This window comes from Emydura macquarii, unplaced genomic scaffold (assembly GCF_026122565.2).
Source record: "Emydura macquarii macquarii isolate MOO-44397 ecotype Brisbane River unplaced genomic scaffold, CSIRO-AGI_Emac_v2 contig_75, whole genome shotgun sequence".
NCBI lineage: Eukaryota > Metazoa > Chordata > Testudines > Chelidae > Emydura > Emydura macquarii.
The window spans coordinates 798,449-810,555 of NW_027130212.1; positions in this window are offsets into that span (position 1 = coordinate 798,449).

Genomic DNA, 12,107 nt, shown 5'->3' on the forward strand with positions numbered 1-12,107 from the left:
TCTGAACTGGTGATCTCTGAGTCACAAAAGTCTCTCTAGTCTTTCACAAATCACCTAAACCTGTTCAACCTCTTCATCTAAGGTTAATAATACAGAGTTATTAGAACTATAAAAAAATGTACTTTGGCAGTCCTTGAAAATTGGTGGGATATACTTGGTGGGAATGAAATTGATTGTAATTTAGTCATGTAGTCTACAAGAGAAAACGGGAAACAAAATTAAAAATTAAATAATCCAAAAACACATTGTTTATTTTATATATTCTCTTTGCAGTACCATAAATGTGCTTCGAACTTTATTAAATGATTGCCTGCATCTAATCAAAGTAAGTCAGCATGCTGAATGAGGAGCTACCTAAGCAAGCCAATAGGAAATGCTAAGGTAAAAGTATGCCCCAAGTCCTGTTTTTCAAAGGGATTTAAGCAACTAACAGAAGGCTTTTCCCTTCTTCCATTCACAACTGTGAACCCTGTTATGGAGTTAGGCACCTAAGCCTCATCAGCCATTTGTATACCCACTAAAAAAAGAGAGGGGAGGAGGGGAAAATGGTGAAATCCTTAAATATTTATTGAACCAGAGAGGCAGCTAAGGGCTTGTCTACACATTGTGATAGTCTTCATCAGAGGGGTGACAAATTTAATGCGCACCAGCATGTTGTGCACAAACTATCCCATGTAGACCCTGTGGGCATATGCTAAAAGGTCCCTGGATCATGTTAACATGGCACTGTTTGAAATAGAACTACATTAACAGGCACTCGACAACTTTTAGTGCATGCCAGCAGGGTCCACACCTGGCAGTCCGTGTGTGACACACTAGCGTGCATAAAGTTTACAGCCCTCTGGTGCAGCATGTAGTCAAGCCCTAACAGTGACTTTATAGTGTTTTGCTCTAGGAAGATCCAGGTCCCAGTCCCTGCTCCAATTAATTTTAAAGTATTTTATACAAAGTGGAACAGCTTAAACAGGAGAAACTCATTCCAGGATGCTCTCTATAGCTCAGTGATTATGGCATTCACCTGGGTGGTGGGAGAGCTTGATTGAAGTCTTCACTCCAAATCAGGCAAAGTGGGGATTGGAACCTGGGCCTCCAACATCTGTGATGAGTGCCCTAAGAACAGGATTAGTGGCAGTGGAAGAGGACACAGCCTGTTTTGTGCAGGGCCCAATCTGGTACGTGTGTTCTAAATTGACCTCTGAGCACATCTATTAGATCAGGCCTCTTATGCAAGATAGATGGATGGGGGGAGGGGGGACATGGTTTGAAGATCCCACTGGGTCTTAGGTTGATGCTAGGTACTAAGAAGCTCAGTGCCAACAGGTCTCAGGTGTGTTTGTGTATGCATACCAGCAGAAATATAGGTGTCATGGGGACTTCACTGGTGCAGACGTAGGTGCCTACAGGGTTAGGCAGCAGCTGAGCAGGTGGTTTCAATATCTAAATTTTGGACTTAGGTGCCTAAATCCCTTTGTTCTACCCATTACTGTATGCATCTCAATGTCATTTCTGTGTGTGTGGACAGATGGGTGGATGAAATTCTGGTAATGTTATAATATATTTGAAGACAGAAATTAATTTTATTCAGTTTGGCATTCATTGTATATGTACTAGTGAGTACTTAGTAGAGTTTAATAAGCAAATGATAGATTAATCTAATTGCTCTGCCCTTAATTCAGTTTTATGTAATAAACGCAGATTTAAATTCCTATTAGTACATTAAATTGTTAATGAAGGGTTCAGACACTTAATTAGTATATATCAAAAAGCTAGAGCAATTATTAGGTAATTATTGCTACATATTTGTAAAATGTGCAGTTGTTGTCTACCTTGTAACCTTACTGTTATGCCAGTACCTACTCTCTTTCTCTGGGTAATAATTCTATTTGTAAAATTATAATCCTTTCAAATATATTTTGGAAAATAAAAATGTGTTGCATTACTATTGCATATTTATAGTTGTCTAAATCAGACTTTTTAAGTGAAACTATTTTGCCAAAAACATAAAGCCAAAAAGTAATTAGTCATGTTGTATCATTAGAGGGACTCTGTTAGTGATGTTTTTCCTGTGTCTTCCTTTTCACGTTTCCTTACTTTCTCTCTTTCGCTTTTAATGTAATGTATGTACCAGGCACCCAGGATACGACACCAATAATGTACATGCTATGGATCGCTTCTGTCCCCATCTGGATATGGAGCACTATTTAACACTTAAGAACTTCTAAAAATGGCTTCATCTTCAGGAAATAGATATACCCTCATTAGGAATGCATTATCCAATACGATAGACTGAGAATGTGACACTGAGCTTGAGTTTAAGAAAATTGCCACGCTTTAGAAGTGCTTTGCTTCCCAGAAGTAACAAGGATAGAACAGTTCCTACTCAGAGAAGGTATGTCTACATTTGAGTTGGGAAGTGATTCCCAGCTTATGTAGATGTACCCAGGCCAGCTTTGTTTGAGCAAGTGCATGAAAATAGCAGGGCGTCCACAGAAGCACGGGTGGCCATTCTAGCTATTTGCCTGAATACAATCCCCTGGGTACATACTGCGGTGGCTAGCCTGAGCTGCTGCCCGTGCTGCTGCAGACACTATTTTAGGTTCTAGCTCGAGCACGTGTACATGAGCTGGAAATGGCACCTCCCAGTTCAAATGTAGATGTATCCAGGGACTGTTGTTATGATCCACCCTTTTGAGGGCTTTGGGCTGGAGGCTCCTCACCTTGCTCCTCTCACATGGGTGCACAGGAGATAGAAGGACAATTCATAACCTGCTACTTGGGGAGGTATGAACCCTGGTCACTGAGCCCTGAGGATGCCCTAAATCGGTGTCAGACTATAGATTATTTTAGAATGTAAGGGCATTGTGATTACCATTCTAACATTTATTATTAAATATTTGTTATCGGTATTATGGTGGTGCTTGGAAACCCTACAGAGATCAGGGCCGCACTGTGCTAGGCCATGTGCAGTGGTAGTAGTTGTCCATCGCTGATTATATTGTTGTAATTCTCATCTACGGCTACTCATATGACTCTGAAATCCAAACCCTGATGATGCACAGAGTTGCCTGTAATGAGGGCATGGGAAGTCTGTATCCATGATGGTTGACAATGAAGCTCTGTGGCACCTTTCCATGAGCAGCCCAGAGATGATATTGTCGATTCCACTAGAACCTGTTGCATGCTAATCTTGTCAGATACTGCCAGTGAATCATCTTCTGAGCTGTTTGCTCCAGTTCTTGAGATTGATGCCAGCCCACTGGAGACTGCTCTTCAACTTATCTTTGACGTGTGTATATATACAACCCTTCTTTCTTTTGCCCTGGTTCAGCTCCCCATACAGGGTCTGTTTTGGGAGATGATGGAAACACATAGGAAGAGACAGATCTTGCCCAAGGTACCTTCAAGTCTAACTAGAAGACAAAGGCAGAAAGTGGGAGAGGAAAGAGGAGCCACAAATGGAAATGACTTGTTCAGCATTCCACAGAATGTAAGTGGGAAATAGGACCACGTTTTGAGTCCCAGTGCCGTGGCATGTCCACTAGACCATACCCCCTCTTTTGGCTCTCAGATAACTTCCTGGGTTTTGGCTCCATGTTTTGGCTTGAGCATCTACAAAAAAGGTTGAATTCACTATAGCAAATATAACTGAACCACCCTTAAAACACTACGTGCACTTCTGAATGTGTGGATTCCTGCCAAACCTGTATAGAGAAGGTTGTGATATTTTTCTTTCTATAAAACAAATGGGATATTGAATGCCTGACCTTGTTTGTTCCTATTTTGTTAGCAATTTCTGATTTTGAAAAATCAACAACAAAGATCTTTCCAAAGGCAAACAAAGCAGTACTTCATCAAGCAGCATTTTTTTTTTTTGGTGACTATTGTGGCTACACAAGTTTTATTTACAAATATTCTCAGTAGAATACATCATTTCTATTACTCTGAAGTGTTAAGTATTAACATCAGTTATAACAAAATAAAGAGGGTACATTTTAAACAGGGAAATTCAAAGGACTCTTAAAAATAAGATGCCACTTTCAATGGCAAAACATTCTGTTTCTCCTCCCCCTACACATAAATCTTTCTTCCTGGAATTTTTATGGGTATATAGTTGGTATATATTTAACCTGACACATTTCATCTTATATGTATTTTACATTAATCTATACCATAATATGAAAAGGAACATCTATAGCAATTAAGTTACACTGCTTTGGACTCTGGAATAGTATATGTTAACAGGTTTTCACTTTATCATATTTATAATTTGTGTCTTTATTTCCCTGATATGCAAGTGACTTCCAATGATAGTTTTGTTGTTTTCGTTCATTCCTTGACAAAGTGGCTGTACAAGGCTCCCAGAGACACCACCTCAGCCTCACAGCATGGGCAGTTCCTTCGTGTTGCTTAAGGCCTTGTGCAGGTCTTCTAAACCCGGTGAATGCATTTAGGCACTGATCAAGCATGAATTCAGTGTAGATGGATTCCTGCAAACTTAGTGGTTGTGATCCATATTGGAATGTCAGCTCTAGATATTAACAGTACATTTTTTGAAAAGCTAAGACCCTTTTACAAAAGCACCAACTCCTATGGACTTTTAATGGGACACAGGCTCCTGAGTGGCTTGAGTGCTTTTGAAAATTTTACCCTGAAGTCCTCCCTATTGTCAACGGAACATAAAAAGCACAGACAGCAGATTACTGCATCCCACCCTAATAATGTAAACGGACCTTGAGGAAGTGTGAATTGAGTAGAGAATGTCCAATGGTTTCTATGCCTCAGTAGTGAGTGTTCCAACCAGAGTCCTAATTTTTAAAGTGCTTTTTGTGGTAGTATTGAAAACGCAATTTTACATAGAATAACAGAGTCATTAGATGACAAGAGTAAACTGGCAATCTAGAAGAGACTGGTCCCAGACCCAATAATTAATATTATATTCATATATTTGTAAAAGCGACATATAAAGGTTAATACTTCCTTTTCACCTGTCTGCCTTGAACATAAAAGATTGAGGGCTTATCTTCACACCTATATTTAAAGCATCCAGTACAAGACAGACAGCATAAATCTAATAAATCAGGATACTTCTTAACTCTTGACTCTTTTGTAGATTGTTATATTCATTTTCAGTGAAGATAATTCTTTCTTAGACATGTTTAAAAATACTGTGCTCTTAAATAATCAACTAAAGACTAAATAATCTTATTCTAATTAGTAGAATCTCATTCATTATTGTTAGTAATATTGTTAGTGCATGAAATATTCATTGATTTCTGTAAAATAAGATAGTAAGCAGTGTTGTTGTAGCTGTGTCAGTCCCAGGATATTAGAGAGACAAGGTGGATGAAGTAATATCTTTCATTTGATCAACTTCTGCTGGTGAGAGAGAGAGAGCTTGTTTTTCTCACCAACACAAGTTGGTCCAATAAAAGGTATTACCTCACCACCTTGTCTATCCATATAACAAGATTGTAAGTTTCACTTTTATTTACTGTTCCCTCCATTTCTGGTTTCTTATGCACTAGTATGAAACTTATGCTTTAGGTTTCCGGAACTACTAGGGAATATTTAAATTAACTTTTTTATTGTATTTACATTTTGAAAAATGAAAACATCTCTATATACAGTAGGTTTTTTTTTTTTTTTTTTTTTTTGGTAAATTCCTTAACAAACTTCAGTCATTCTTTCTGTGTTTTATTAGAACCTGTACTTTGGGGGGGCCTAAAACTGCTTAACGGTATCCCTGTAACAGAGCATAGTGATGCCCCGGTGAGATCTGGAAGAGGCTTGGAGAGTGTTTTCTATTCTGTTTGTAGATAAAGATGATGAATTCTGTTATCTATTTTATTATCAAAGATGTCACCCAAGAGATGTTTTTCTCTTTTAACCCTATTGTTTCTACTATGTCTAGGAATATTTGATTGTCACAAGTACCATGCAGAGAAGTTACAATCATAGTATAATAAAATTAAGAGGACACCTTTAAGGTAATTCATTTGTTTTGAAAGAGTTATATGGTTATCATGAAAAAAAGGAAACATTTTAACTGACTGAGATGGTAATTATTTTGTGTATTTGAATCTTAATATTGCAACAGCTGAATAAGAGATTGGAACACTAACTACCTACAGATTTAATAAAATATTTTTAATTAAACATCCCACTGAAATATATCAAAAGTTTGAGTTTCTACAGGAAACAAAAAATAGGTAGGTTAACACATCTGAGTGTATGAAAAATCCATTTTTCCCGAAATGATGCAAACTTTATAATCCTACTTTTATGAACACCTGTTCTGGCTGTTGTTTCCAGTTTAATGAGTTTGGGGAGGTTTATACCTCTGAAGTGAGAGTAGCTCTATCATTTTGACATTTAATTCTGTTTCTCTTTTATAAATGTCTTATAAAAAGAGAATCATTTAGCATCTGTTATGCTATCTACCAACATCTGTCTGTTAGCCATTGTTAAAAAAAATTCACAATATGTTAAAATTCAGTTGATGTTTTTCCTCCTCTTAAATCACAAATCAATTTAATTATTGATATGGAGTTCCTGCCATAGCAACAGTTTATTGAAGATTTTATGAGTTCACCCACTTAGACTGAATTTACCAATTTTCTTTTCTACTACCAATACAAGTGAACAAATAAAAACCTAGCATTTGCTTTTTGGTGCCATGCCTATTCATAACACTTACTCTTCTTTTTCACCATTTCCACATCATTACTGGGGTGGGAGGAGAGGTAAAGGGAACAATTTTAATATTGTTCAATATAACAAATATAAGAGGGAAAACAGACAATCTAGTTGTGCTCCTATAAATCTCAAGGAGAAACTCTTAAGTTAAGTGTGTGGTTTCCTTGCTCAACATTAAACTATAGAAAGCCACTCAATCTATGCTTTGAATAATTTTATGATTAAATAGTTACTCACCTGAATGAGACATGTTGAATTCATAGTGGCAGATCCTCAGCTGATATAAGTTGTTATAGCTCCACTGATGTCATTTAGGCCAAGACACATTCATAGGAGCATCTTCCTGTTGAAAAAATTGAGTATCTTCTGTCATGTTGCCACTAGAGACTTTGTAGTGGACTTATACAGTTATATATCGGTTTTCATACACTTCCATTTCAGTGCACTGAGAATTTTGTGATCCAAATTAATCTGAATAATCAAATTTCTTGTCAAGTGTATTTGAAAAAAGAATGTTTGGAGGATTGGGAGTTGACCATATGTTTCACATAAGGCCAATCCTCTGCCATAGAAAGCTTACTGTATATAGAAAGCCATTGTCAGAATTACCTTTTCCCAAATGTAGTAGAAAGAAGCTGCAGTGTTGGAAACAGCTGATTAGCTAGTACTGGGAAGGCATGTGTGTGGAATTTCCATGTACTTCAGAGAAACATTTTGGAGTATCTGGAGATAAACTATTTGGTAATAGCTGTTTGATCTCATTTGTATAACTGATACTTACATTGTTACATAATTTTCTTAACTACTCTATATAGCATCATTCATCCACAGGTGCATTACTATTTATATAGAACAATTGCCATGCACAGTGCTTTACAAAAAGAGCTATGCAAACTATTCACAGTTAACAATTTAATTACTGAATTTAGACATTTGTTCTGAACAGACTTTGCTTTATTTGAATGGTTCGTTATACAAAATTATATGACAAATGATTTGTATGAGAATATTTCAGCCACTGGATTGCTTGCAAATTATGTTTTAACCAAGATATGTATCCCCGTCTGTCTAAAACTCTCCCAGTCAAAGCTACTGAATCAATGCTCTGTACATTTTACCTTAAAAGGTTATTTTTTCCTTGTATCTATGCTTTTTACATATCTTTCCCTTCTCTCTATTTAGGTCCCCCTATTTGGCTAATCTCCTATTGATTTTTAACTTATTTTCTACTATAAATAAAATGATGGTACTATTGCACTCCAGAAATAGATTTAGCTGAGGACTAGCAGTACATTGTTCTGAGTGTTTCGCTTCTCAGTTTGCAAAGGGTCACAGACTATTGCCATGTTTATCACTATGTTGTCATGTAATGGTGGTCACTGTTCATTCAGAAGGAAAATTACACACATTACACTTTCAGGGAGTATAGCATAAGAATATAGTCAGCCATTAGGAATCTTATGGATCAGCATGAACAAGGCAGACAAATCCTACTATAGCCTACAGATCATGGGCTGTCCATTCAGACTCAATGCACAACTCACAAGGATCCCTGTTTTCAAATGAATGAAAGGTCTGCTGCAAATCTTATCCGTGACACTTCTCTGCTTTTGCAGATTTGTTATTATCGGATAGTCTTACTTCCAAAAATGCACTGGGTAATTTCTGAAAGAATAGAACTAATTGTAATGGTAATTCGGTTCATGGCACTGCCCCTTTCTTTGAACTGATTGAAAGAAAAAGCTAGTAGAGGTGCATTTGTTTTGACAAGCTAATTGAAGTTGTAAAATAAGTAACTCTGATTTCAAAGAACAGATAGGTTAATGGAGTATGCTTTCCTGCAGTTGTATGATGTCAAAGTTTTTCTTTTCAGCAATCAGTTTGACTACTTCTACCTGTTTGCACAGTCATATTATTTATACACTCATAGCACTTCAGAGACAATTTCTGTTAAAGTGATCATTAGATCAGACACTTGTAATGGAATATGTGGTTAAGAAACATTACAACAATGTGGTTTTGTTTATTCAGTTAAAGAATGTCACTGTTTCATTACAATGCAGTTGTTTGTTTTGAATTAGTAAAAGCCTTTACTGTACTATCATTCCCTAGGCTATTTGTTTTGCCCAGTGTTGAACAAAAGCATAATGATTTTAATGTAATATAGATGTCCTAGATTGAAATTTAGACTGCTTTTTTTTTGTTGGTACTTTAGGATGAATATTGATGTTCAGAGAGACATTTTATCTTGTGTTTTCTTAACAACAAAGCTGAAATAAAACAAATTAAAACCTATATGGTTTCTTTAAAAATTGAAAGACATTTTGGAATAGACTGAGCTGCACTTTACATTGTTTTTAACAGTAATGTGAATACATGTCCATTGGAAATTAGCCTGACCCCAACAATTCTGCCAGCCATAAATGATAATGATTTCTGTTCATTACTAACATTTTGACCTGGTGACTCAGAAGTTAAAAACTCTTTTACAGACTGGTGGTTGTTGTTGTTGTGTTAGATTTATGCTGTCAGCCTTGTATCGGATGCTTTAAATACAGATGTGAAGATAAGCCCTCAGTCCTTTACGTTCAAGGCAGACAGCATATTTTTAAAGTATATGGAATTTTGGTGCATTTGACATCATATTTGTTGTTGTTGTTCCTGTAGATATGTGACTTTATTATGAAATATGTACAATAGTTATAGGCTAACGATAGAAAAATGAGGTACTTGCAGTATAAGGCTTACTTGATCTATAATCTATACTGATTTCATGTTTGGGCTAAAGGATTTCTGCTTTCAATGTTCTTCTTTAGAAATCTAACTATTTGCAGCAAAATAGTCAGAGCAATCAGTAAACTGAAATAAAACACTTTTTTTTTTCACCTAAATGATATCCAGGAGAGAAACTAAATGAAAAGCGGAGGGAATGAAATTACATAAGATAAAGAGGCAAGACAAAAGCTCTTAGAATCTGTTTCAAGTAAACAAAATCCTTAACCCTCACCAAACTTCAATAGCTTTTTCCTAGGAGAAAGTCACCTGGAAGATGTCTAATTTTCTAATATTTTGGGGGGCACAATGCTAGAGATGAGGATGGGGCAGGAGGAAAGAGGACAAAGAATGTATGTAATGAGTCACATGTGATCTGGCCTCCATCCTTCTAGGACTTCCTTTTCTTCCACTAGCCTGCAATCCTGACTTATCATATGTCCTCTTACTGATGATTCTTGAGCTTAGTTGGCCCACTACTGGGATCAGTAGTTCATGATAGCAGCAAGAAAAAACTGGCATGGAACTGGCTTTGAGAACTCTGGAGGGTGAGGCCATCAACTCTGAAGTAGATGGCAAATTTTGAAACTCTTAGGCTGCTTGGAACAAGTTGTTGCAGTCTTGAATGGGAGTGTGGGTCTGTATAGATGATAAAGAGACATGGGAGGAGCTTAACACCTGTGGGAGAGGAAGTCAAGCTTTCTTTCATGTCAGGAAATTAGAGGGACTTAGATATTGAGAACCACTGTACAATACTCATCTCTGGTATCTTGGTGCAGAACACTGAGAATGAGTTTTCGTTCCTAGTAATCAAAGGGTTATTTTATGTTTCCAAAGAATTGGCTTACAGGCCAGTTACCATGGCATTACTATCCTTGTGAAGGAATCCAGTATCATCACCTTTCTTTGGCACCTTGAACATTTTCCTATTAACTGGGAGGCATTGTAGAAATTCCAAATGTTCAAATATATCTTCATTATGAAATCTTCTTTATAAAGTGGAGCTTTCAGGATACTAATGAAAATTGGAACAAGGGGGAGAAAAAGGTTGATATATAAGCAGGTTACATTCAGCTGCGGGCAGCTTCTCTGTGGTTTGATAGATTAGTCTGTGTTCTCCTCAGCTCAGAGGCTGATTGACTTGCTTGCTGGCTAGAGACTCCTTATTTGTAGGTTTCAAATCTTAGATGTTTTGTGCACAATGCTGAACTCCTATCCCTTGGCGTCTAACTGAGTGGGTGGAGAAAGCACAGGCTTTTTAACGCAAGGAGGCTTCTCTAAATTGTGCGAAGGGCCAAACCAACCTTTGACAGTCTCAAGATCCAGGGTCCACAAAGGACGTATAAACCTACCTTTGCTCCTCAGCTTTGGTTCTTGCACAAAGCACAGCTGAAAACTGGGACTTTGTGTTCAAAATGTGGAAACTGATTCAGACCCTGATTCTGCTTTCAGTCACTCTGATTTTATACTTGTTTAACTCCACTTACTTCAGTGGAATTACTCCAGATTTACACTGGTAAGGAAAGTTAGGCCCATGATTTGAGCCTTGTGAAAGTAAGATTACGTTGGCAACTAGTCTTTCTTGAATAATCTTGAAGGAAATGAATGGCAGTAAAATTCCATGTAATGTCATTCTTAATTAAAATCTTCCCAGAAAACCATAATTTGTGCAATTTCTTTGACTCTACCATTATTTTATTCCTCAGTGAATAGGTATATTGCAGCTGGGGGCTTTCTTTCTCAGTTCAGTACCCGACTTCATTTTATTTATTTTGTATTTCTATATTCCTGAAGTATATAACATGAAATGACCATTTGCAGATGAGAGGAAAAGACCTTAATGAAATCACAAAAAGAAATTCTTGCCAAAGGTGGAAGTAAGCTCTCTCCACACACTTTTAAAATATGTAATCTTTTTTTTTTATTACAGGATCTGTTATGTAAAAGCAGTACTTTGCAACTAGTTAAAACTTCCTTGAAATGTATGGAGAGAATGATAAATAAACAACAAACCAGAAAAGCTGCTCTCTATATTAGGAGAACTGGTATATTTCTGCCTACCATTTTGTGCAGGGTGAGATTTTCAGAAGCACCTAAGGGTTTAGCTACATTAACAGAACTGCAGTGGCACAGCTACACTGCTTAGCGAAGATGCTAACTATGCTGACAAGACAAGCTCTCCCAATGGCATAAGTACTCCACCTCCCTGAGACGAGGTGATTATGTCAAAAAATGAAGCCCCCCATCGACATAGCATTGTCTAAACTGGGGCTTAGGTTGGTATAATTACCACAAAATCCACAGCCCTGAGCAGCACAGTTATACCAACATAAATTGGTATATGTAGACCAAGTCTTGGTGACTTAGGAGCACAATTTCCACAGGTTTGTACTGAGAATTGTGCTCCTAAGTCAATTAGGCACCTCCCTCTGTTACTACTGCCAGTGCCAGGCAAGGCTCTGTCATGAACACATACAATGAAGCATAAGAACATTTTATAAAAACAGACACTGATAAAATACTTGGCATATCACATACAGACAGAGGGGACACATGGCGGTGGGGGGGGTCATGCGGTGGTCATGTGCTCCTCCCTTCCAGATTTGCTGCTTCGCTTCTACTGAGCATGCTCAGTAACA